The sequence below is a fragment of the Dromaius novaehollandiae genome, chromosome W, assembly GCF_036370855.1.
Source record: "Dromaius novaehollandiae isolate bDroNov1 chromosome W, bDroNov1.hap1, whole genome shotgun sequence".
Classification (NCBI taxonomy): domain Eukaryota; kingdom Metazoa; phylum Chordata; class Aves; order Casuariiformes; family Dromaiidae; genus Dromaius; species Dromaius novaehollandiae.
The window spans coordinates 67,268,708-67,294,212 of record NC_088130.1 but is presented as its reverse complement, the minus strand read 5'-3'; the positions used below and the strand labels follow the sequence as shown (position 1 = coordinate 67,294,212).

At 41.6% G+C, this 25,505-nt stretch overlaps 1 protein-coding gene across 5 annotated transcripts in view; it reads left to right on the top strand.

Annotated features, from left to right (window-relative positions):
- The window catches only part of LOC135323448 (alpha-2,8-sialyltransferase 8E), a 75,404-nt gene that overhangs the window by 1,138 nt on the left and 48,761 nt on the right, over positions 1–25,505 (top strand). The window contains exons 1-2 of one of the 5 annotated variants that reach the window (XM_064501021.1): positions 3,282–3,436; positions 9,166–9,255. The exons of 1 other annotated variant lie outside the window; for it this stretch is intronic. The gene's annotated coding sequence lies outside the window, so the exon portion shown is untranslated. Of the gene's footprint in view, positions 1–3,281; positions 3,437–9,165; positions 9,256–22,737; positions 22,946–25,505 lie in introns of those variants that run through there. 3 more of the 5 variants (XM_064501019.1, XM_064501024.1, XM_064501022.1) reach the window with 3 other exon arrangements.

Sequence of the window (25,505 nt, the reverse complement as noted above, 5' to 3'; positions counted from 1 at the left end):
AAGAAACAGAGAAGAGTTATGAAAAATTTTCTTCCAAATTGCCTAAACAACCTTTGTATATAGAAGAGGTTACAGAGGCTTGGATTTTGATGGCCACACTGGAGATTTTAGCATGCTGGAATTCCAGGAGAAGGAGTCTCTCCCCACCTTGAAGCAGTAGCTGCTCCAAAGAAAATCAGCGCTGATCCTCAGCTGTTTTTTGTGCCTTTGCAGTAATGCTGAGATGCTTTTGGTTTGGTGTCAAGGCTTTCTTCATAGCTTTGGAGGGGACTGTGTGGAAAGTGTTATGTTTCAGAGTTTATTTTTTGTTTAACTTTCCCAGTGCACTCTGCAGGGCATGAGTCTGTTGAAATTTTGGCACTGGGCAGTTTTGAAATAACAAGCCCATCCTGGGAAGTTTGTAACCATAAGGAGTGTTATGGCTGGCTTCAATTCTGAAGCTGGAGGGGGTTTTATGTCTCCTAAAACATATCATTATTATCTCTAGAGCTATTATCTCTAATGTAACTGAGGTTTTTGCATTGTCCAATCCTCTTTAAAAATCCTGTTAGGCTTTTGACCTCTATGATTTCTATCTGAACAAAATCCCTTAGAGCAAAATTAATCCCTACAAAGTTCTCTGTATGCATGCTACTGAGGGCATGCCTCACTGAGGAATGTACTGAGGGTATTCCTGAGCTGCAGGCTTTCTGTATTTTGGTGTCCAAATGGTTAGCCTGTGTACACAATCTGGAGCTAAGCTTGCCAGCGTGGCTGAAAGGAAGTTGTGGACACATACTTGGGCAAGGCTGTAATCTGTCTGCTTTGCAGCGTGGTTGTACTATGGCTTTAAGTAGCAGAGCTGAAATACAGAGTAGTTCACTACATTTCTAGAACCAGCTGTACCTCTGACTCTTCTTCTTTACCTTACCTTCTTATCCTCTCTTTGCCTGTTGTTCCCAGAAGCTGAAAAGTCAAACTAATGCAAACTGGCTCAAACTCACGCAATGTAGATGCAAAATAGAATATTGCAGATTCTGTCATACAGTGGAGTCTGAGCTGCGCTTCCAGGCAGCGACTCGTAAGCATCACTCGGTGTAACTTGGATGTGGCACGCAGAGCATTTGTGAGATCGTTTGTCCACCCTGGTCCTCTTCTGTTGTTGATACTTGTATATACTGGTTGAATGAACTGGGCATCAGCGTCACTGTTATGTTTCTATTCTAGACAAAATACTTTCTCTAAGGTTCACAAACGTTGAACAAGGCACAGCTGGCCACATTTATGGGAATGTCATTTGTGACATTAATAGCAAAATGGCTATCTTGCTTTCCCATTGAGTGTGTGCTCTGTTAGCATGCTACATCTGCTGAGTTTATAATTCTGTTTTGTTGTGCATTTTAATGGTTTTGTCTGTGGTCAGATCAAGGGAAGGTAGCAAGGGTTGCTAACAGTGATGGTGGGCACCATTGCACTGATACTGTATACCTAAGAAGCAGTAGGACCTCATCTTGTCCACGTGCTTAAGGATCAGATCTCTTCAGTACCTTGTGCGTACACCTTTACAGCATTTTCCACATCTGATGAAAACAGAGTCTTCTCCCTTTCCTTTTTACTGTCTTTTGTATAAGAAGAAACAAAACTCTGAAAAATTGAGAGGTATCACCATAAGGAATCTATAATCCCTTCTGTCCACCTTCTGCTGGCCCACTGTTATCTGGTGTGTGTGTGTGGGGGGGAATTAAAGGATGAAGTCATGTTTCTAGTAAGTCTAAGCCCAGAAGTACACAGAGCAAATCTTCAGAGTTCTCACAAAAAACCCAGCTCTTACTTAATGAGAAACATGCTGCTAAGCTGTAGGGCTCAGAGGTGGGTTTATTGTGGGGCTGAGGAAACTGCGAGCTCCTTAAAACCACTGGCTGTACTCATTCAAGTGTACGCTATGGTTTGGGTGGCAGAGAATCAAATGTATCATTTTCACTCCTATTTTCCCCCAGAATCCCTGCAAATATATCTGGCCTGAGAGTTTCAGTACCGTTGACAAAGTTGGTAGGTTGACTGATTTTACTAGATTAGAGAGTCCAAATTTAGTGGTGGTGTGTTTTAAACAGAATGAGTTGCCCAGAGCTTGGGAAGGGCACTTCCTATGTGAGAATGTCAAATAAATTGATAGATAAGTTATGACAGAATTATAGAGATTGCAAATTGTACCAGAAACGGAGAAGTCCTGCAATGTAACTTCTTGTCCATTATCTTATGTATATGAGTGTTTCCTAACCAGGTTTGCATATTTCAAGGCTTAATCCAGCTTTAAAACTTCAAAGCTGCTTTGAGGTGTAAAATGTGATGGAGAGTCGATAAGGCAGGGACAATGCTCCAGGTGTCATCAGCAATCTGTTGTTATTGCTCAGTCATATTGCAGACCTATCTGGAGGCTTTTAGCAGGAACAGAAAGCTGCTTTGTACTCTGTTTTAAACAAACAGGGACAGGCAGTCCTTGCCTCGATTAGCTATTAATCTAATAGCCCAGTTTTTGCAAATTTTTACCTATTTTTAGATTAAAATGTTACTCACGTGAATGGCCCCAAACAAGTCAGTGTCTAAGTGAAGTTACTCATGAGACAAAGAGATTGCAGGATCAATGTGTAGATTCAGGGTTTAACTCAAAATTATGCAGGAAAGAATTTTTTTTTTTTTTTTTTTTGCCTTTCAGCATTCATACCTATAAAAAGTTGAATTGATTTAGAACTTTGTTCACATTTTTAGAAAAATAAATCTGTCAAAGATGAGCTAAAAGCCTTTAGATATGAAAATAAGGCTCGATATTAGAAATGCAGACAAGAGATGTTTTATTGAGTACAGGGGATTTCAGTGCCCCTGGAGCAACTGAAAGAGCTGTTTCCAGCAAAGGCAAAGATTTAGCTTAAGAAAGAGGCTTCCACCAACACAAACAGCTGTTTCTGTCACACAGAAGAAAAGCTGCTAGAGAAATAGGTTAGAAAGTGAATAAAGGGGCAACCGGAGTAAAATGGAAGTCCCAATAAGATGGGAGAAGCAGAGATCTACCTCGTTGTCTGTCTTTAAAATCAGAGGTGAAGCTGCCCTTCCAGGCCACCCCTGCGCTGCTTCTTGCCTGCAAACAGCCCTTTTAAGTACTTCACTTAAGCACAGGAGGGTTTTCCAGCTCATGATGCAATAGCCAAGGCAGGGGGTGGGTTTCGTGGGCTGGGCCGAAATTTGACATCAGGAGGAAACTGCAATGTAGCATTGGTGGAAGCTGTCTGTGATGCAGAGGTGAAGGCTGGATCTGGCTTGACGCTTAGGGGAGGTGAAAGGGGGAGGCAGCCAGTGATTCAAAGAGCCAAAGAAGCAGGAGTCCATGAGTGGCAGTGGAGGAGAAACAGAGAGAAAGGGAGAATCTGGCAAAACAGGAGTGCAGCCACAGCACTTGTAGAAGGTAAATAAGTAATCACCGTAAAATAAGGGGCATTTTTGCAATTTGGTTGGAAAGTGTCTAGTCGCTGCTGCTGTCCTGCTCTGGCTGGATTTCTTGCAGCTGGTATGTGCTGTGCTCTCTACAGCACACTTCTGATCCATTCGTGCAAACCTTTACAAGAAAGCTAGATCTATGGTGATCTGCATTAATCTAACAGCTTTGTTAAAAAATGTGAATCAACTCCAAACACGAAAGAATTAGTTTTCCAGTTATGATTTATAAAGTAAAACGCATCTGTGTGCATGAAAACAAGAAAGAGTTCAGAGAAAGCCACGGCACATCTGTAAGATGCATGCATGTTATGGGAGGGGGGATCACAAGCAAAAAATCACTTGGAATTAGATGCTGAACTTCATGTATGCTTTAGATTGTTTCCTTTAGGTGTGTTGGTAAGGTGTTAACACTTGCACTGAACCTAGTATCCGAAAATCTTAGCATATTTAACTAACTCTAATAACAGTTTAATATGTGAGAGAATGGTGTAGAATTACAGAACTAGGAAATAAAGAGGGATGATTATGTAAAATGACTGTGTAATGAAGTATAAACAAATGAGAAGTCAAATTTAGTCCTATCAAATCTGACTCCGATACAGACTTGCCTGAGCTTGACTTCTCTGGGATTGCAGGGTGTTTTTTTCCTATGCTATCTAAATACTATTTGAACGTTGTGCAGATGCTGCCAAGTTAATCAAATGAACACTCCTTTGAGCATGAGCATGAGTTTTAGGGATGAGTGATCAGGGCATTTGCTGAGGCTGCAGGTCATGTGGGACCCCATTAAACTAAATTAAATGGCAGTGCAAATAATGCAGTGTGTGGATGAGAATGGGAGGAGAGAGGAACCCAGATCTTAGCATCTGACCCTACAAATCTGTCACTCACTCTGCCCTTGAAGAGGGAGATGTAAGATCTTATTTCCTGTTCCCATGTAAATCTCTGATCTAGAATTATCCACCAGCTTGCTGAGGGATTGCAGTAATGAATCTTTCTCACATCCAGGGGAGGTTGCTGGCAGCATTGCACCCCTTTGACATTACATGCTCTAATTACATGCAAGGTTTTTATGAGCGCTCCAACATCACAGAAAAGAGAACAAGATAAATTCCAGGTTTTCCACGAATGACCCAGGATTTCCCAGATAAACTCCAAAAGAGAAAATACAGCTTGTTCCTTTTTACACTTGCGTCGTGTGCCATAGAAAGTGCTTGGGTCTTCCTGCAAGAGTGCGGAAGCCACAAGCACCAGCTCCAGCATTTGCAATTCATAACTCTGTAGAGGAATGGTGTATCGCCCATATCCTACTGTAGCCTTGCTTTGAGGAGCTAAGTGGCCTTCCAGCCAGCCATCAGCATTGTGCTCAGCACTGTTTTGCACCCTGTCTCTGGGGAGATGTGCTGATCCCAAACTAAAGGCCAGCACATTTATGTATATAACCACCTTCTGGAAAGACAAACTAGGTTTTTTTCACAGATATCAGAATGAGATATTTGATTAGAGTGATTAGGTGTAGTATTTTAAATTAACAGGAACTTAATAGCTTGATTTGTACTCAAAGATGATCCAAATATTGGAACGAGCAGGGCCAAAATACGCTTGGTTTCAGATCAGTATACAGAAGTGTTCTGAATACTAACAAACACCTACCTGTTTTTACAATACTTCTAAGGAAATTTCTAAAGCAGATGAATTAGTGCATCAAGACTGCAGCTATTTTTGATCATCAGTGGTGGTTTCCTCCAGATCTAATTTCTTACAGATTATGCAAAGAAAGCATCAGTGATTTTATTTTTGGTTGTTACTCTGTGTACTATAATATTAACTTATTTTCAGAAGTCCAGTTTGTATGTTAGACACTAATGTGTATTTCTGAAGTGTTGAAAAACAGTTTTCCTTTCGGTGGAAGGTTTTCCTTTGAGAGGAAGTGAGAAAATGTGAGGAGTCAGCATTTGCATTTATGTAGCATCTTGGCTCACAGGATATAGAAGCACTTTGCAAATACTAAGCTACCCAAGATCCAGGGAAGATTCAGTAAAAGACTGCGTGATATTTGGAGATCTGTCACCAACTGGACAGAATGTGATGCAGTAGATGCAGCTAGGAGTCTCTGAGTCTTAGGATTTACATGGGAAAGGAAATTTGGAAAATGGAAAAGGATCTGTCAGCCTATCTCATTAAATATAGTTCAGTTGTTAATTTTCTGACCTATAGGCATGATTTAGTCTAGATGATACTCGGGGAGCTGTGCATAAAGGAAGGGATAACCTTAAGTAATTGCAAAGTTGCCAGATGGCTTTTAAAGCTGAAGTCTAACCATCTAGCTTTGCCAATTGGATCAGTGTGAGAGACAGTATTGGAATACAGTTTAATTAGAATAACCCCTTTTTATTAAGTTCAGGGAACGTCAGCTTGCTAATTTTACTGCTTGCTCCTTTTCAGGACAGCTATTACTTATCAAATATTTTTCAGATTGGGACGCTGGGAGTATATTAGGTCACTCTAAGTCACAGACTAGAGATGTTCATCAGTAGTTCATCAGTCTGGCTTCGATGCAGCAAATGGCCTTGGCATGAACTGAGTATGAAATCACATGTAAGTGGCTGTCCAAGCGCTACTGAAACCAAAAACTTGTACCACTGAACACAAATACCCCATCTTTCGGCAATAAGCCACATGATCTGTTAGAGGGCTTAATGCTGCAACTCCTGCTGTGTGAGCAAGCATCTGCCCTGTTGTGCAGCCCATGTGCATGCAGCCTTGTCATACGGCAGCATGTGTGTCTGGGAAGCTCCCGTATGGATGCCATGGTCAAATGACCCGTGTGAGAGACATTTAGGAAAGAGGATGACAGGAGGTGTTGCAGGCCACGGGAGTTGTTCTAATGGGAGGGAGAGTCACAGAGCAAGAAAATGAAATTTTATTGCATTTGCTCATCATTATCACTTAAAACTCTTTAGTGTCCATTTATCAACCTTCCAATGATTTCCCAAAGAATTAGGATGTATTTGCCTTACAAAACTCTCAGGAGTGTGATTCTTACAATTTGGACATTTAGATGTGAAAGGGATTGTTGTAAAATATTCAAAGTTATTGCTTATAGCTATCATTTAAGTCTCTGTTAGGAAAATTGGCTTTAATTTGTACAAGAAAAACAGCTTGCTAAAAACCTCGTGGGAGTCTTACCAGAGAGAATGTAAATCCACCAAGGAGCTTTTAGTTCTTCTTTCAAAGAACAGAAAGAGAAGTACAACCTCTGAAGTGAAATCTCATGCTACCATCTTTGCCCTTTAATGTTAGGTTAGAAGAGCATCTCTTTGTGTGACAAGTTCAAATACTGACAGTATTTCTGCATTCTTCTGCTTTGGGGGTTTTAGCAAAATTCCGCTTAGTCCTGTACAACTGGGCAAATCAGCAGTCCCAATTTGTGAACTGTTATATATATCCTGATTCAAGACCTGAGAAAGAAATAGCTGTTGGCCTGTTTTTATTCAGAGCGTAAGAACTATGTGCTCGGTTACCAGTTCTGTTTTGCTGCTACTTCTGCTAATAATCTTTAAGTGATATCCTGTGTAAAAGTAATGCGATCATTTTCTTTGTTGGAGGGACGGTCTGTTCCATGTGATCCAGGAATGCATTTCAGTATTTTGTAGTTACTAAACTATTAACTGGTACCTTCTCTTTTAAGGCAGTTTCTCATATTTCAATCTTATTTATTTTATAGCTAATTTATTTTCCAGAGTCCAAATAAAGGCCTTCTATCTATCAATTCTTTTCTTTCTTGTGCCATACAGTGTATGAGATTTCTAGAGCACAACAGTCTGTTCAGAAAAAAAAAATGTAGATATGACATAAAGATAACTCCTTCAGTTCAAGAGTGTCTAATTTTTCGAAATTCGTTTAGAGCCAGCAGAATTTTTTAGCATGTGCAGCTCCCTAGGCCTGCAGCTGAAATTGATATACTTTCCACTTTCCCAGCTAATAATAAAAGTACCAATTTCAAAGAGCAGATTCAAATTATCCTAGGCATCTATCCCCTTCACTCCTCAATGGATCTTTTTTTTTCTGCAAGAAGTCTGAATTCTTTATGATGAGACCCTCCAAATATTGCTCCATTATGTGTGGCAGTGACCTGCAGCTTTTAGTGTCCTATGCTGATTTTAAAATCACCTGAAAACCAGGAAATTTCTTCTTGCAAAAAATTTTGGTCTCATCAAAGCTGGCATGGCTCTTATCTGCTCTCCATCTAAGGTTTTGATGTCTCTTAAGGCTTAGAACACGATGGGAGGTATTATTAGTTAGGTAAATGAATGAACAGCAGTGCTTTTCATAACGTGGACAGAAATAAAGTTTTGAATTTGGGTTGCAAGCAAATTGCTTGTGCTTCTAGACCTCTCGATTCATTAGATTTTTGGGGTCACTTAAAAATTAATTTTTTAATGATATTTTTCACAATTAGTTTCTGGGATCACTACATAGCTAGATAAAGAGGAAAGAAAATCTGTCTTGAAGAAAATCACTAAAGTTTTGTAGAATTTCAATGCAGTTTTATTAAGTGGACTTCATTCAAACACTGGAAAGGGCTGCAAAGAGAGACTCTCTAATCTCCATCCTTGGAGGTACTCAAAACTCGACTGGACAAACCTGATTTAATTTCAGAGTGGGCCTTGCTTTGGGTGACAGGTTGGGCTAGAGGACCTCCGCACATTCCTTCCATCCTAAATTAATCTGTGATTCTATGAGTTTTGACTCTATGAAGTAGAGTTTAAATCCCAGTTCAGACAAAGCATCTCATAGTTTGTAGTTGAGTAGGTATGTTACCTGCCATTCATTCCATAAAGCTTCACCTCCATATCTCTCCTTTCTTCCAGGCTTTGTTGAGTGATGACAAAGTTTTAAATGTTGATATTTAGATGAAAAGATCCTGTTTTTTCGGTTTCCCTGCCTACCAGTAATAACGAGAATGCTTTTTAAAAGAGGAAAGAAAGGAAAATGGAGATATAAGAAGGCAGGCAGACAGCCTGGATAGGTACCACCATCTTCTGCACATTGGGTGCAGCGTGGAGGTCAGGGGCAGGGGAGCTTACTTACTGAAGGACTGAGCCCAGCCCAGGCACCAAGCTACAAAGGTGGAGGAGGGCTGAGGTGAATGCTGGCAAATAGCAACATAGGTGGCTTCAGTGTATTTTCTAGGCACATACCTGCTCTTCTGCATCATTTTGTGTACTCATGGTGCCCCATTTTGGTATAGAGTAGGAGTCAAATTAGCTGTAGATGTCTCAAAAAGAAGTGAATCGGGCCTTATTCACCTCTCAGTAATCTGGTGGCATATCATTAGGAGTTTCTGCATTGTCTTTGGTGAACTTTGAAAGAAGTCTTAAGACTGGGATTAATCTCACTTAGTTTTAGTTGTAAAGAAGCTAGATATCTAGTCTATGCTAATCGTTTAAGCACATTTTGTCCTGAGCACACTCTCAGCAAGAGCCAGTGCATGTTTCCTCCAGAAGGAATGATAGATTTTATTTTTTTTAATTTCAATTCAGAAATAGCACAATAACTATTATTAATTAGGTGTATATATAATTAATGCTGTGAGAACTGAACATTAATTGGGTTTTACATCTGCCACTATTAATGTGAGGTGTTTTTCTGTATAACATGACACCTAAAAACTTTATTTTCTGTTATTTGCAGTAAACAGAACAAAGTCCTACAGATAAAGCAGAGTCGTGCCTGCACTCTGGAAGCTGGGCATGTAGAAAGAGTGCAGTTGGACCATGAACTGTAAGAGCTGGCTATGTTTTTATGCAAATTTTTGGAGGAAAGCTATCTGATACACTGTGGTGTATCATTTACAATTAAGGTAATATTTGAGTGAAGGGACATTTTGTGCTAAGAATTATCTGTCTGAAGAAAAACTAGAGGCTTGTAGTTCCCGTTATTCTGCATTTGGGACATTTCCCAAAATGGTTCCCAGGGAAACCATTAAGGCAGCATTTGAAGATTATATGTGAGAAAATACGATAAAGCAGAGTTGTAGGCCAAATCTCATATTAAAGCCTCTGAGAGTGAGTGAATAACCCTAACCATTAAGTAGATCTGACATGGAGACTCCTATTAGTGAATAAGGACCTAAGAATTGATCCTAAGAGTATGCAGAGAATTAAATGTTACAAAGCAAACTGATTTAGGGATGTGACATGTGGTGTTTTCAGCCTACATAATACTTTAATCCTCAGACCTACTGTTCTAAAACCATCAGCTATAGTTAATCATATGGGTTAATCAGGAATGCTTACAGTGTAGATTGAAATGGCTGGTTCACTTCTTTTTTCCAATTAAATTTTGCTCCCAACTACACTGCCAACCTATTTACCTTCAAATGTAGGATTCAGTAGGTAACTTGGATCCTCCTTTGGCTGCAGGCCTTATTAAAATCTGTCTTTCACTTAGATTCTGAGACTCGCTTGCTATAAGCTGGTTAATTTTCCCCCAGGACATTCACTAGCCTGTAGTAAGAGCATCATTCTTTAAGTGTTTTGATGTGTTTTATACTGTGTTTTTGAGAGGTCTGGACAGAGCTGAGTCCTTGTTCCTAGCCCAGTCCCATATCTGAGCTGTTCCACAGGATGTGGGCTTTTGCCACTTGGCTGTCTCACTCCCTTTAGCTGCTGCTTCTGACTTCCAAATGCCCTCCTAGCTTCTCACACCCACTCCCTCAGTGTTTCCCTCATGCTGGGTGGGGGGCAGTCAATCTGGGCTTCTAGTTTAAGCCCCCCTGGGGAGAAGCAGGAAAGCAGGCTGTGGAACACATGCTGAGCCACACAATTTCATTATCACTATCATTAGCAGAGAGAAGCTAACGATCTTTACAAAATAACTGACACCTTGATGCTCAGCATCCATTCTGAGTCAGCTCTAACTCCATGTGTCTGTGAGGAGATGCCATAATGTCAAGACAGGCAGAGTCCTTCCTGTTTTCTCTTTCTCTAGCCTGGCTCTTTTCTTTTTTCTTTCCCTGCGTGTGACAGCTGATGCTCCTCACCCTGGAGAAAAGCTGTTATCCTCCAGTGTTAGGCCAGCACTTGAGCAATAGTCAAAGTCAGTGTCCCTAGCTTGTTCCATGAGGTCTTTTCAAGTCAATCAATGAAGGAAGTGTTTGGTATCTTTCCTGGGGAGGGAAACATCATAATAATGTCCTGTGGCCAGCATTGGCTACAGCATCACTGCAGTGACCCAAAATGGTAGTTATGGGAAAAGTAAGCTCATAAATATTGTCCAGTTTGGCCACATGGATAAAAGTCTTCATCCAAAGGCTGTACTGAAAGTACTCTCTACTCTTGCTTGCTACTGACTCCTGCCATCAAAAGTTTTCCCACCTGGAGCTGGCAGGTCTGGTCTTCTCTCTGCATAGATGATGTGAAGCTCATTGCTGGCTACCCTTTCTCCTGTGCTGGTACATCCCTCTCTGACCCCCACAAAAAATCTCTGCTGCACATGAGGCTTGTTATGAACTCCCCAGTGGATGGCGGTTCTTTGTGGGCAATGATACCAAGTGGACATGAGAGAGCTGCAGTGCACCTGAGCTTTGCAGTGGGTGGATCCAGAATCAATGGTTTGCTTTTTCTGATTTATGTGCTCTTAGCAGGGCTGAGCTCTTCTGCTCTCACTAGGTAGTGTTTCATTTATCAGCAAAGATGCTCGTCTTTAAGTCATTTATTCTTTTTTAATTCATGGCCATATCAACTCCACACTTAACAAAAAATAAAGTTCATATCTCATTAGTTCATTGCCCTTTAAGAACCCATTGTCTGAAACACATGGTTACTATTTTGCCTGAATCTCGCACAGTAAAATACAGAAGAGTTTGTGTCCTTCAAAGTGACCTTAAATGGCAGTAGCACAAAGAAAGTAATTGGATGCCATTAGCAGCCTTCTGTTGGAATAATGGCCAGCAAAATCTGGTGAAGATGCCTGGAGCTTTGTATCGTCACTGTTGTTATTTTCTACATAATTGCCCATCAGCAGCTGCACTACATCCAGCAAAGGCTAGCTCAGACACAGCATCACGCTGTCAGCCCTGTGCACCCTCACTTCCTTCCCCACCAGCTTTTTAGCTAAGGCAAATTGAGGTCAAGCACCTCACTCAAGGTTACACAGTGAGGCAGTAGCTCTCCTGCGGTTAAAACCTGACGTCTTTACATGGGCTCATGGGCTTTTTGTCCTCACCACTGTGTGACATGTCTTTATCCTCCAGCTTAGCTGAATAGACTGGTTCTGCTGGAAAACCTGCCTGGGCTGTGCAAAAGCAGAGAGAGACATGATAAAATGTTGTCCAAAGATTTCAGCAGGGCTTGCGTGGGAATGGTACAGGTCACTTATTCGGGCCGTCATTTCGCAAGCAATTTCAGCTGACAGAAACCAGCACTGCTGTCAAGAATCAGTCCTCACCCCTTCACCTCCTTTTTTTTTTTTTCTGCTGGGTTTATTCTAATCTGGATTACATCCCTGATAGTCACCGTGCATTCACACAAACACTAATGTTCGTACAAGGGAAGGGGCAGTGCAACACCAAAGATGGGTAGCTGAGAGCAGGAGCGGGACAGGTTTGCTTTTTTCCATGGTAATATCAACTTATAGGCCAAGTTAGAGTGCTTGTGATACTACAGCTTCAAGCTACCTTGCGACAATAAAACCATTCTGTTCTGGCACACCATAAGCATTTTCATAAAATAATCTATAGCCTGGAACAACTAGTTGGAAATGTTTAAGAAGATGGTATTTTGGGGGGGATAGGGCCTGTTAGACCAGATAGTGTACCTTCACAAGGTGACTGTGCAGCTGTGAGAGAGTCAGAAAAATCTTTCTGTACCCAAAATGACATATCTTAGGCTCCCAGAGTCAGGGGATGCTGTGTCCCCTTGGGGTAGCATGCAAACAGCAACATAGTGCAGAGACCATGCTGCAGACACGGAAAATGTTAGGTGAGGAGGAGAGGCCTTTGGCAGTCTCCTTAAGCTGAGAGCCAAAGGTCTGAGAGGGGAAGGGAGCTATTGTGCTTTGGATGGTCGACTTGTCAGAACTTGTTTAGTGAAAAACGAGAAAACATTTCCCAAAGCTCCTTTTCTGGGCTCTGGGCACATCTGTAGTATGTTCAGAAACCAAGTTAAAATAACACAGGGGAAAAAAGTTAACTCTCCAAAGCAGCTCCCAGTAGCACATTCAAGAGATTTTCACAGGTTCTCTGGAGAACAGGGTCTGGCTAGCTCATGGCAATGCCATATGCACAGCTTGATGCCCTTCATGTTGATGTAGTTGTGATTCCGGCCGTCCCACTGATGATAGCTTCATGATCTGGAGCGTAGCTCATCTTTCACACAAGCAGTATTTTTGTGGGGAGATACGGCTTTTTAACAGCAGTAGCCTGGATGGGACTAATGAAGGTCCCGGTTACCTTCCTCCTTACTTGTCACCGAGCCTCTGTAAAGGACTGAAGCCCAAGCAAAATGAGTCAGGAGATGTGGGGTTGACAAGGTCTGAAATAAGGATGGGAGCAGAGAAAACATGACAATGTCACTTGGAGTCAGGCAAAAACTCATCTGCTCTAAAACATGTCTGCTGCTTAACTAAAGAACAAAATCTCTCTTCTGTGCTTGCTGCCAATTATGCTTGATTAATCAGGTTTGTATGGGGGTGTTTTCCTCCCCTCCATTCCTAACGGCATATTATTCCATAAGTGATCTTAATCATGTTGCAGATAATTTGTTGCCTGCAAGATGACAACTGCTCCAAAAAGTTTCAAAATTTTAATTACAATAACCAATAAAATTCTTGTTGGAAAGCCATAAATACCTTTTTAAGACATTACCCCCCCCCAGATGTTTGTATATGTTAAAAGTAATCAGTGTGTGTGTTCCCAGAAAAAAGGGGGGGAGGGATTAAGCTGATTTTGCTCCAGTAGAGTTGATTGAAGTTTTCCTGCTAGATCCATCAGATTGTTTCAAATCAGGGACAATTTATGTGTAACACACCTGTTTCCAATAGCTCCCCCACCTCCGTAGAGACAGCTGCAGCAGAATGTCCTGTTCGCTCTGGGGAAAATACATTTTATAATAGCTTCCCATCCCCCAGCCAGATGGGATCAAGCTGAGGCAGCTGCAGCCCAGGTCCCATGAGAAATACTACAAAAAGTGCAATTAAAATAATTAGTTAATGCTTTTTTATCAGACATTGTAACAAACAGAAAAAAACGCTTGAAATAACTACTCTGCATATCAGTCCAATAAGATACTGGATGCTTCCCAGGACTGCGCCAAGCTTTCTCTGCAGCTTTGAAAGAGCTTGTGGGTGCTTGACTGGTTGCAGGATTAAGGGTCTGTGTGCCTGTCTCTGTAGCACTGATGGTAATGGAAGTAGGTTAAAGCCACATTGCAGGTTAAATTATGCTGTGAGAGAGAGAGGGAAAAAAAAAAAGTGAGGCTGAATTGGTATAATACAATGATCTAGATTCTGCTTCCTCCCTTGAAAATCAAGACTGGCTCCCATTGATTTAAATGGATATTGGTTTAGGTTCTGATTAAGCGGTAACGCAGAATCTGCCCAGTGATTCAACTTTATGGGGGATGTACAAATGAAAAATACCAGGCCAAATACATCCCTGGCACGACTCAGTGAAATCTGGCATCTGCCCAGTCATTAGCTGCTTGTTGTTCGAGGGGTTCTGTGCTAGCCTTCAAATGTGAAGCAAGTGAAGATTTCATTTGTAGGCATTTTAATTCCTTCTCCTGAAGTGTTCATAGCAAATAAAGCAGTGTACCAGAAGCTATAGCCCCCTTAAGCTGTATTTGTTACTGACACAGCAGGGTGGTATTTAATCTGCAGCAGAATGTGATGCCAAAGGGTGAGATATAACCTAAAAACCCAGGGCAGTTTCTCTTTACAATTCTTAGCTTCCCTGCTTTCACCCTCAGATTGAAGGTCCAGGGGCCAAATTATGCAAACATGAGAGTTTTTTCATTTTATATTCCTGTCGCCAGTCCGTGCCATCCCTCTGGGTGAACCTGAAGGTTGGATACCTCAGCGAAGGGCATGAAAATACGAGGATGCTGAATAAATGCTTTTGGTCATGTAAACTGTTCCTATCTCCCACCCTCCTAATGGATGATTACAGAATAACCTAGCGAAGGCAGTTTTGCGTTGCTTGTGCAGTGATTCTGGGCAGTCTGTATTCCATCTGTGAAGCTGCACGATGCTCTTAGCCTTTGCATGGGCCATCAAAGGAGTTTTTGACTTTCAGTAAGCACTTTGCCTTGTGGCAAGGACTTCCAAAGGCTGTGTGTTGTGTAACTGGCCATTTCCTTTTCATAGTTTCAGATTACTGTCGTTTCATGTCTGTTGCTTTCTAAATTCTTTCAGTTCTATGCAAGATGGTATTTTAAAATCTCTGATTTACTTTTCATTATTGCACCAACTGGCATGTAGCTCCCTTCCTCCCCTCTTCCCCAGAGCATTTTTGAATATTACTGGGGAAGAAATATCACAACTCCCGGATTTGTCATGTCTTCCCTTTAACTGTGAGAGGAGGAAAGTTAATAGTAAAAGTGGGAAGAAGGGTTAACACAGGGGAGCACTAGGCTTGTGGGCAGAATGCTAGCAGCAAAGCCAGCACATGTTGTTTCATCTGCATGAAAATACGTCTTTTTAATTTGCTGATGATCATCTTCAGTAGCTAGGAGAGAGAAAAGCGAAAATCAAAATACTACTGGAAATCTAGATGAAATTCTGTGCTGCTGTCCCTGTTCAGTGGCAGTGAGGTGCAGCTACTGTGAGTTTCTGTGGCAGTTTCACTGAAATTAATACAGACTCTTTCAGTGAATTAATTATAAAGGGGTTAAACAGTCATAAATCATTTTCTAATGTTATTTATTTTGGCATTAAATTCAGTTTGTTTTCATGCTGTCTTCACACTTGGCCCTCTGACCAACCTTTAGGCATCCACCATGCTTACAGCTGAGCTGGTCATCCCAATCTCTCCTAATAGTCAAGCCAGAAAAAGGGATTTTTAGGATGTGATTCATTTGACATAGCTTAGAAATTTACTTTAGGATGACATGAACAGCTAGACTCCACTGAGTGAACTGACTAAATATCTACGGCCTGCCTGGAGGCTTTAGGTAGATTTAGGCACACACGTATGTGGAAGGAGTCAGGTGTGCCTGTGTTTAATGCTGTTAATAACTAGGATTTTTTGATTGCCACTATAGCAGGGTCCAGGCTAGCCACGAGTTGTGTGTGATACTTGTTTGTCTTAACCAGGTGAGCCTGGGAGATGTCAAGTAGTTCTGGATGGTGGAATTAGGGAACTGAATCCTGTGCCTAGTCAGGCACATGACGCTCTTGCAGTCCTCATACTGACAGAGCCTTATGATAAAACCTAGAATTTTTATTTGCCTTATGTCCTAACTGAAAAGCGTCATACGATTATCCTTGTTACTCTTGCAATACACCTGCAAGGTCAAGAAATGCCACAGTTGCCAGTTCACAAATGAGGAAAAAGATGCTGAGGAGGACAAAGATATTCATCCGTGAGGTGACTAAGCTGTAGAGGACTGCACTCTGCCGTGCAGAGATCCCAGATGAAGTCCTGAGAGCAGCCATACTTTCGCACATGTGCTGTTTCGCCTTCCCAGGCTTGCTTGAAGAGCTCAGCGCTGCAGTATAGATCTGCCTGAAGTCATGCAGGAAGCCTGGCAAAGCATGGAGCTGAGCCCGACCCTCCTCCTAATGGGAAAATCATAGTTCAGGCTGCTGCTCCCTTGGGATGATAAGGAATTGAGAATACAGATGACTCGGCTTTTGGGCTGCTGGGAGGAAGTTTAGGGTTTTATGTTAAAAAAAAAAAAAGGATAGTTCTGCAAAAATAATGAACAAGGGAATAGTTAATGATTTTTTAATTGCATCTTTTACTTCTGATATTAATAACCTGTTTAAACGAATGGGGCATGAAACAGCTGATGTTTGAGGTCAACATGGATGGATATTACTGAACTGGAGTATGATTTCTATAACTTTTCACTAGGAGCTGAGAAATATAACAATTTTAACGTGAAAATGTGAATCCTGGAGCACAGACCTGCAGTGAAGAGAGAGTGGGGAGGACAAGGAAAGGCTACAAACATGTGAAATGCAGAGCTAGTGGCATTCCTGCATGTTTTAGGGAAGGGTGATGCGCTGGTTCAAGGCAGCAGATAGAGAATTCAAGAATGTATTCAACATTCAAAGTCAAGCTCCACTCTCTGTAGTGCCACTCAGAGCTTGCAGGGATTTACAGGCTGTGTTGCCCAGAGCAAGATACGTATTTCTATGAAGTTGGTGAACATCTACACTAAGTTCCTGTGCCACAGTACTGTGCTTATAGTGAAAGCACTGATTTTCTCAGTGCCATTTGACTCCTTTGCTTCATCAACTGGAAATAGCTATACTGAGGAAACAGGCATGTCCTTCCTTTGCCCAGAGCAGACAGACATTATAGATTCAGATCTGAACTACAGCTTCCTTTGATTTCTAAGCCAAACCTGTAGCGGTATCCAAGGCGAGGGGAGGATAACTGAACATAACCGGTTAAAAGGAATTTGAAGGTCATGCCATAATTCCTTGTTGAACTGAAGAGCCTTAGTTCCCTACTGCTTTGTAGTTAGTACGGCCAAGTGTACTTTTCCAATTTTGGACCTGTAAAACTTTTCCATTTGGGAAAACTGCATGTAAAACTGCTACTCAATGCATTGTATTTCAGGGACGGCTCCAGGCCTGAAGTGGAAAAAGCAAGGAACTTACAGGCAAAGGGAGGCTATAAAGCTGTAAATTAAAAAGGGTGAAGGATAGTTTTCATACACCCTTTCCACCTTCCTTTTAATTTCTTTTTCTGTTAAACCTTAGAGCAAAAGTTTAGTCCATTTATAATGACAGCATGAAACTATATAGCAGATAACTTCCATAATCTCATGTTATTATTGCCCACCCATTCTGTTAGGCAGATATTTTGCCTGTTATTCCAAAGGGTGAACTCACCTCACTGGTCTTGTTTGCCAGCTACTCTCATAGACTGAGATGACCTAAAAGTAGTACCAGCTATGATTTTTATTATCTCATCAGGGAAGGGCTTTTCTTATCATCTAGTAACTTTTGGACCTATAAACATTTCAGTGTGAATCTGGTACTGTGGTTCATTTCCTTAAATGCTACATGGATTGGAAAAGAGGAGTACTGATTTGGCTATTCATGTGTCAGCCACATCTATGAAATGTGAACCAAGATAACATCACAAAACTATAGATGCAAAATGCAGGTACAGCATTTAATTTTACACTGAAAAAGAAAACAAACAAAAGCAACAGTCTGATGTGAAATGCCTTCAGTGCTTGTTCTTCTCTGTTTAATGTCACAACATACCAAATCACAATTTAAAGTCAGACGCATTGAAGAACATCTTGGTAGACTCAAACAAAAAAAGAAGCCGAAACAAACATGTTTCGACCATGCTTGAGTCTGAGCTTTATCTTCCCCCTTTACCCAGGGCCAAAGCTTTACTCATTCGCTGCCACTTAGGCTTAGGATAGCCCGCTAGCTATTTTATTGCTGCTGTTTGTTCATGTGGATCTTATTTATTGTCATTTGACAGAAAATAAAAATGCAGTTCAGAAATGCTGTACCAAGAGTATTGTAATTTGTTCCCAGCAAGACCTTTTTAGCTACCAAGTAGCGTGAAAGCATCAAAGTGCCAAGAGAACTTTTTAAAAATAAACTGCCCTGATGCTAAAATAAGCTTTAATTGATTGAGAATTGCACTGAGCCTGACAATCTGTACCATTTATTATTATTTTTCCTTTCAAGCTTCAGACTCATATGATTTAAAGTGACTGAATTACAGTTCCCACATACCTTCCTACCCACACTGCAGGGAAAAAAAACCACCCACAGACCTCTTAGCTCCACAGAGGAGCTGCTGGATGCACCTGGAAGAAAATAAAAAAAGCTGATTGAACATGAAGATGTTTAAATAAAGATGTTGATGATGATGGGAATGTTCTGCAGAAAACCTCTTCTGGCTAAATGCCATCCTGTGCTTCCCTCTGCTCAAAGGCGAGCTCTCCTGGGGATGTCTCTGCTTGTCAAAGGCGTCTCTGCAATGCCTGCCTGTAGAGCATGGGATCCTGTAGGCCAGATGCTGTCGCAACTCCCATGTGCTGGAGATGAATAAAGGATTGTGGATAAACTACTACTCTATCTTCCTCTTTTTCATTTTTTAGAGAAAAAAACACAAGTAAGGGACTCTGCTCTCAGTTATTTAAATAAATGGCATGTTGCAGTCTCTCTAGCCAAAGCACAGCAACAACAACAACAAACAACAACAAATTGCAGGGTCGTAGCTATGCTGATAAATGCATGAAGCTTTCTGGTGTATGGAAAGGATGCTGTATTGGCTGTCTAACACTGGAGCAGCATAAACAGTGGAAATAGGTGCAAAATGGCAAATGCCGGTGGGGTCGGTTATGGGGTTTCTTCTTGGCAGCATGTCCTGGAAGATTCAAGCCTCATCAGACATTTGTTAGTAATTACCAGTGATAGTGATACTTTTAACCATATGTTAGCCGTGCTCATGGCCCATTATGGTGTGTGAACAGGAAAGGCAAATATCACTAGCTTAAGCCTGGGAAATGTTTTTATACTCATGCCAGGGTAATGGGGCTCATGGGTAACGGGTAGCTGCAATTTCCATGAGGGTTATGCCATGTTCAAGTCAGTCAGAAACAAACCCCTAGCCCCAAGCTTTGGTTGTGTTTAAAATCTCATGGCAGATCTGTATCTGAATTATAGCCTGGGACAGTTTGCTTCAGCCAAGATCCATACAAGGTTTTCATTTAACTCCCAAAATTTCAAGAGGAAAACGATGCTTAAATCCCCTTTTGGCAGAGGCCCTAAATCTCCCTCCCTGCCCACCTCAACACTGCCTCTGCCAGTGGTGTTGCAGATGTGCTTTAGGTTCATAGATTCAGCAGAGCTCAAATTGCTGGCAGAGGTTAGGCGTGAACCAGGCTCCGTCTATGCCTGAATTTCTTGGTCTGGAAGGCAAACTGTCCCCTCTGAACTCCCAGGCCAGCACATGGGCAAAATGCACCATCATAGCATCTGGTTTGGGATCCTAGTCTTCAGCCGCTGAGCCGGTCACATCCTATCAAATATAGCCTCTAAATCTCAGTTCCTGCTCTCTGTAAATGGAGCTAATAAATCCTTCTCTCACCTTTTCTTTATTGCTTGCTTAAACCATAAATACTTCATGGCAAGGATTGGCTCTGATAATGCCCAGCTACAGCATCTAACACAATGCCGTTTCAGGAGTGGTGTCTGTTTGCTAACTTAATACAAATAAGCATGACATAGGAATTCCTTACAGATCACAGATCCAAAGGAAGGAATTTGAAAGGGTCACCAGTTTTATTAATAGCTGTCTCTGTAACTGCGTGCAAGTCAGCGTGGACACTGTGCAGAGCTTCAAAGCTGGATCCACACTGTCACAGGAGGGACAGAAAGACACACCTAGTCATAATACTGCAGGAGGAGAAATTTCTTTCTTTAAGGTCAGTTGTCCAAATTTGCAGTGAGCACCTCCACAATGCTAGAAGAGCAAAATAAAATATGTTTCAGGAAGAGTGGGGATTTTTGAAGACCACAGAAACCAGATGGATTTTTTTTTAAATTTTTGTTGCGGACTGAACTAATTAAGATGCAAGATTGATTAAAAAAAATCATTATATATCTGGAAATATAATGACTTAGCCTAGAATAGTAACTCAGGTAAACACGTAGACCGTCCAAGACAACATTTGTTGCTTACAGTATGTGATTAGTAATGAAATCAGTGCTGTAGAAGGGCATCATGAAAGTGTAAAAGATGAATGTTTGGACCACTTGGAGGTGCATGTGAATTGAGCTGATGGTTAAATCAAGAGGAATATACTTCATTCCTTTGAATGCAAAATCAATGCAATACTGTGCTAAAAAGACAAAGGTGACTTTTCCAGAGCCTAAATCATTTCCTGTATTAGCTCTCTTTTCTAGAATACAATGTGAAATTTTTGAAGTACTTAATTACCTTATTATGCAGAGGAATCTTTTCTGCTTCATGTTTCCCCCCATATTGATTAGTGCTATTCATTGACTCTGCAAAACATATTCCAAGGTCAGATCCATTGTTTCTTTGAACTAAATCTAAATTCCTATGCCATATTTCAGGGTTTTTTAATATCCCAGATTAAATATCCCATTTTTATTGTTGCTGTAAAAATATATTCTTAAAGCAGTGAAATAAATATAAATCAGGTTTGTCACCATTACAAATGATTCAACTAGATTCCTTATTCTGATCATAGGAAATATTTGTTCATTGTGCTATAAATGTTTGTGTATCTTGTGGAAAAAGAACTATCAAAACTTTCAACTGCAATTAAACTCGTAAAGTCAGTGCCATTGACTCCAGCCCTTTTCGGGTTTTCACTAGATTTTAAGTTTGGTTTTGTCAAGCTAAGCAGGAGCTATGACTTGCATGGGATAGAGGCAGGATCACGTTCCTCTTCTGAGAGCTGTCGTCACTTGGCCTGTGCAGCATTTCTGTGTCACTGCAATCCATGGTTCTGGCAGAAATTCAGTCCTGTTGGTTTGATGTTAAATCCAGGGCTCCCATACAGTGCTCCAAAATGGAACTAATATTTTTAACAGATACGAGGCCTGTAAAAGCAATTTAGTGCTGTGTTTTTTTTCCCTGCAGAGAAACTGAACTTCCACCATTCTCATAGCTTTGCAGGGCTGCTGTGAGCGTGTGCAGGATTGTAGAAATCAGGCTGTAATTCCTATATTTTCGAAGAATCTGGAAGGGTCTCACTAGAGGTTCCTAAACGGAGATAGTTTTGAGAAAATCCATGTCTCTTCTATGGCTTTTCAAGACAAGTTCTCAAAGCCAGAGGTATATAAAAATGAGTTTTAAGTGTTGGCTGGGCACCAGATTCTCTGGTTTTGTCTGAAAACCGATGGTGGCCTTTCCTTAGGAAGTGAATGAGATTTGAAAGAAGTCTCTGGGGCATAGGAGAAGGAGATCTGCCTGGCTGAGGCTGTGCCTTTGGTCTGCTTGGTTTGAGGCTGTGCAGGGTGTTGCTGCCCAGTGGGGAAATGCCAGAAGGAAAGGGAGGGTGTAGAGGAGTCTTTCAGCCAAGGGTTGCTGGCCCAGCCCTGAGGTTGGAAAAACTTCTGGGAAAGTGAGGCTGCCCCTAGCATCGAGCCCTGCTGTGCAGAGGCAGGCGGGGGCTGCTAATCTGCCGGCAGGGTTTCTGGAGTGCACCAGTAATGCAACATTTTTGCATACGTTTCAAACTGTGAATGTGTGCTGTACCTTTTAGCAAGCATTGCACAAGCCCTGCTCTAAGGAACGGCTCACAGTAAATGTTCAGCATTATAGCCAGGGAGCCAGGGCGGTCTCTACGTTAGAGCTTTCTACCAGCAAGAGAAGGACCTCCTTCCTTTCCCAGCAGAGATGTCGTCCGCAGTGTAAAAAGAGGGCTGTTTTATGCACCGAGAGCATTTCTCCCCCATTGCCTATGTGAATGTAGTTGGAAGGAAACTGGTCTTGATTCAACAGATGATGTAATGGGTATCCAGTGTACAAACCATATGCTACTTTGAGGAGACTTCCTCCCATCCAGGCAGCTCCACAGGTAGGAGGCATGGTGCCAGCGTGTCCCTTGTCATCTCCTCACGGCTTAGCCCAGCTCACGAGGAAATTAATGTTTACAGCTTAGCTCAATCCTTTTAGTTTCCTTTAATATCTGAGTTTTAGATATAAGGATTTATGGCAGTGATGGGGGACCAGACATTGTGTTAAGCACTAGATTATGCTAATAAATTCATGTTTTATATCTGCAAAAGTATTAATATTGATAAGCATGTGTTTATGAGTTTCATATTCAGCAAAATCTTCCAGGCATATACCTATGTGGTAGTGTTTTGCAAAATCAGGGATCTAGCAGTTGACAGAAGCCTAGCAGAAACTGTAAATAGACCCGATTTTATTTTATTATTTTGGAAAAGAAAAGGCAAAAGGTTGAGGTGTAAAAAGTGTTCTGCTAAACCTTTTCCAACCCATAATATTCTGCTGTGTTGCATGAGAAAATTCTTTAAAGCGCGTAACATTCATGAAAGGAGTGTAGAGTGGCTGAACAGTCGCAGAAGGAACAGATCCCGAAGAGGACTGTGAAGCTTGTTTTGCTTTACTCTGGACCTGCATGATACATGCTCAGTTATATACGCCGTGATTTAAACAGCCAGCAGACCTGCCCTTCTATCCAAGACCCTAGAAGCCCTTGCTTGCAACTGAAATGACAGCGCATAATCTGTCAAACACTGGTTTAAAGGACACCTGCAGAGCAAGGTATGTAAGGAAATTCCCAATCAGACATGCACATCAGAAGTTAATTTCTCTATTTCATTTGCATTAAAAAATATACTGCAATTTAGAAATTAGGACCATGTAGCGTCCTTTCAGCAGAGAAAGGTGTGCATGTTCTCTGCACCAGAGTGCAATATGATTCCTACTAGATTCTGTACTTTTGCTAATGCATCTTTTCCTATGTGGAGCTTCAGAGACCTTGTTTCCGTGATTGACCAGGATTTCTTTCTGTTTGGGATTCAATTTTAACTCTTTTTTAAAATTCAGTTTTGCTTCATTTCGACTTAAAAGCAAATGGCAAGCTCCCAGTAGAGAACATCACTGTCTGGAGCATGTTCCTGTTTGTGTTAGAGGGCTCAGATCTTGCTGCTCAGGCTGGAGTTGTTTTTCATGAAGGATTATGTCTGATGATATTTAGCAAGCAGATCAGATACAATAAATAAAGGTCAGCAAGACGTAAGAAAGACTGTTTCCAACGGCCTAATATTACAGTAGACACAGAGAATATAACTAGGGTTACGAGCTGTTCCACTTTGCCACAACGCTCATTAATTTTTACATCAGCTAACTAGGGTGCTTTGCAGAATTACACAGCCCAGGGCCTCCGTGGGAGGGAGAACTGTTCCTCAGGGTTGGATTACTGGGATGGGCAGGAGGACTTCTGTTTTTTTCAAGCCTTCCAGCCTTCCTTCAAGCCTCATTGCTATCTCTTGTACTCTAAGCACAGGACCAAATCTAAGCACAAAGCCAACACCTCTCAAACTCAATGCATCACAAGTTTAAACTATCTGAGTGCCAGTCCATGGCATGGCACATGCTTTAAGGAGAGCACTGAGTTGTGGTGCAGGAGAAAGGTCCACACCTTGCAGCAAACCACAGCATGTCCCTATCCACAGGGCATTGTATGGTTGATGCGTAGCAGGTATCTTTTTGCCTTGGACACATCTGTGGTGCTGTGGGACACCTGAGTTGCAGAGCAAGCAGAGTCTGAGCTACCTGCATGATATCTGGGCCAGTGTTTTAGGCAACAGGTTATACAGGAATATCCTTTGGGAGCTTGTGCATATCATGCAGCTTAACTGTCTCTCTCTCACCACCTCATAAGAGGTATTTTGAGTAGCTGATATTAGTGAAGTGATACTTGATTCTCTGGCGATGGAAAAGATCTTATTTACTGGGTTCCTGTGCTCCAGGAACCTGAATGTTACCAGTAGCATTGTAGCTGCAGTAGCTGCAATGCCCATTGCATAGGCGATACCTGCTCCACTGGTGTCCAGTCATAGTCATCAAATCTGCATTTGCAGCATGACTGTTTCTGTAATGTCCGTCCCCCAAGCCCCTCTCAAGTTCAGGAGGGGATCTTTTGTTGCCAGTTGTTTACTTAAGCACAGAGTGTAAAATCATTTAAAAAAATATGTTCTCTTGAACTCATTACAGAGGCCTGATGCTTTGAAGGAGGCTATAGTTGACAAGTCAAATTCTCGAAAGGCCTCTGGGAACAAGCACTGGCACAATCGCTCATTCAGCCCTTCTGCATGCACCATGTGACTTTTTTTCGCTCACAGCAAATCTTGCAGGCAACCTTGAGCATCCTTTGAAAATTGTCAATAGACATCCTATTTCTTTATGCTTGCACAGAGCTGCTCTGTTTCATGTTCTGCAGCATTACTGTAGTACTGGTTTGAAGGCAGCAAACATAGATTTCTTTTACACATGACATCAGGAACAGTATCTGTGCAAGATCTGGCACAGAAAACCCTCTCCATTTGTAATACATATCTTTGTACTGTGCTTCTTGTTTTAGGGATGCAGCTTGGCTGCACGTAGTCCTCTCAGGTGCTGTATCTTCTGGCCAGCTCTGACATAGCAGAGAAGGATGAGAGGACACAGAGAGCCAAAGCGTGACTGACAGCACGTGGGGATTCTGTGTTATTTACTACAGCTCATGCTGGCCATTAAACCAGGAGGGGGAATAGCTAAAAGACTCATGTGTTTGGTGCACTACAGCACAGATATCTCAATAACAAATCACTTGTAATAGAAGGGAATAGAGGAAGAAAGGCAGAAAGGGTTTTCACTAAAACCTGGGTGATACTAAGATCTGCAAAACTGGTATCACACCCATGGAAGGAAATAAACAGTCAAAATCTGCTCTCTGGTGCTTTGGTGTAATTCTAAAAAAACTCCTGGAGCAACTGAGACAAGTTTCTTGGAGGGATTTTCAGAGCTATCAATAAAAGCCCAACAACTCCAAGCTTTGAGTACCTTCTGCTTCTATCTTTCAGCTTTGCCATGCAAATTTGCCTGTATAGTATCTCGAGGGGTCTCAGCCTGGGGTTTCTGATGGCCATGTTGCTTTTCCTGTTACTGAAAAGGAAGAGGGCACTTGGTTAGATCCAGCTAAATGGCATGGTTTCTCTGTGGAACCACTCACATGTTATATGGGCCTACATGAACTGATCATTAAAAGCAACACATTTGGCCGTATAAGAGGGAATCATACTGGTTCTGCTATTTAATTTGCATTATGTGTGTTATTCCT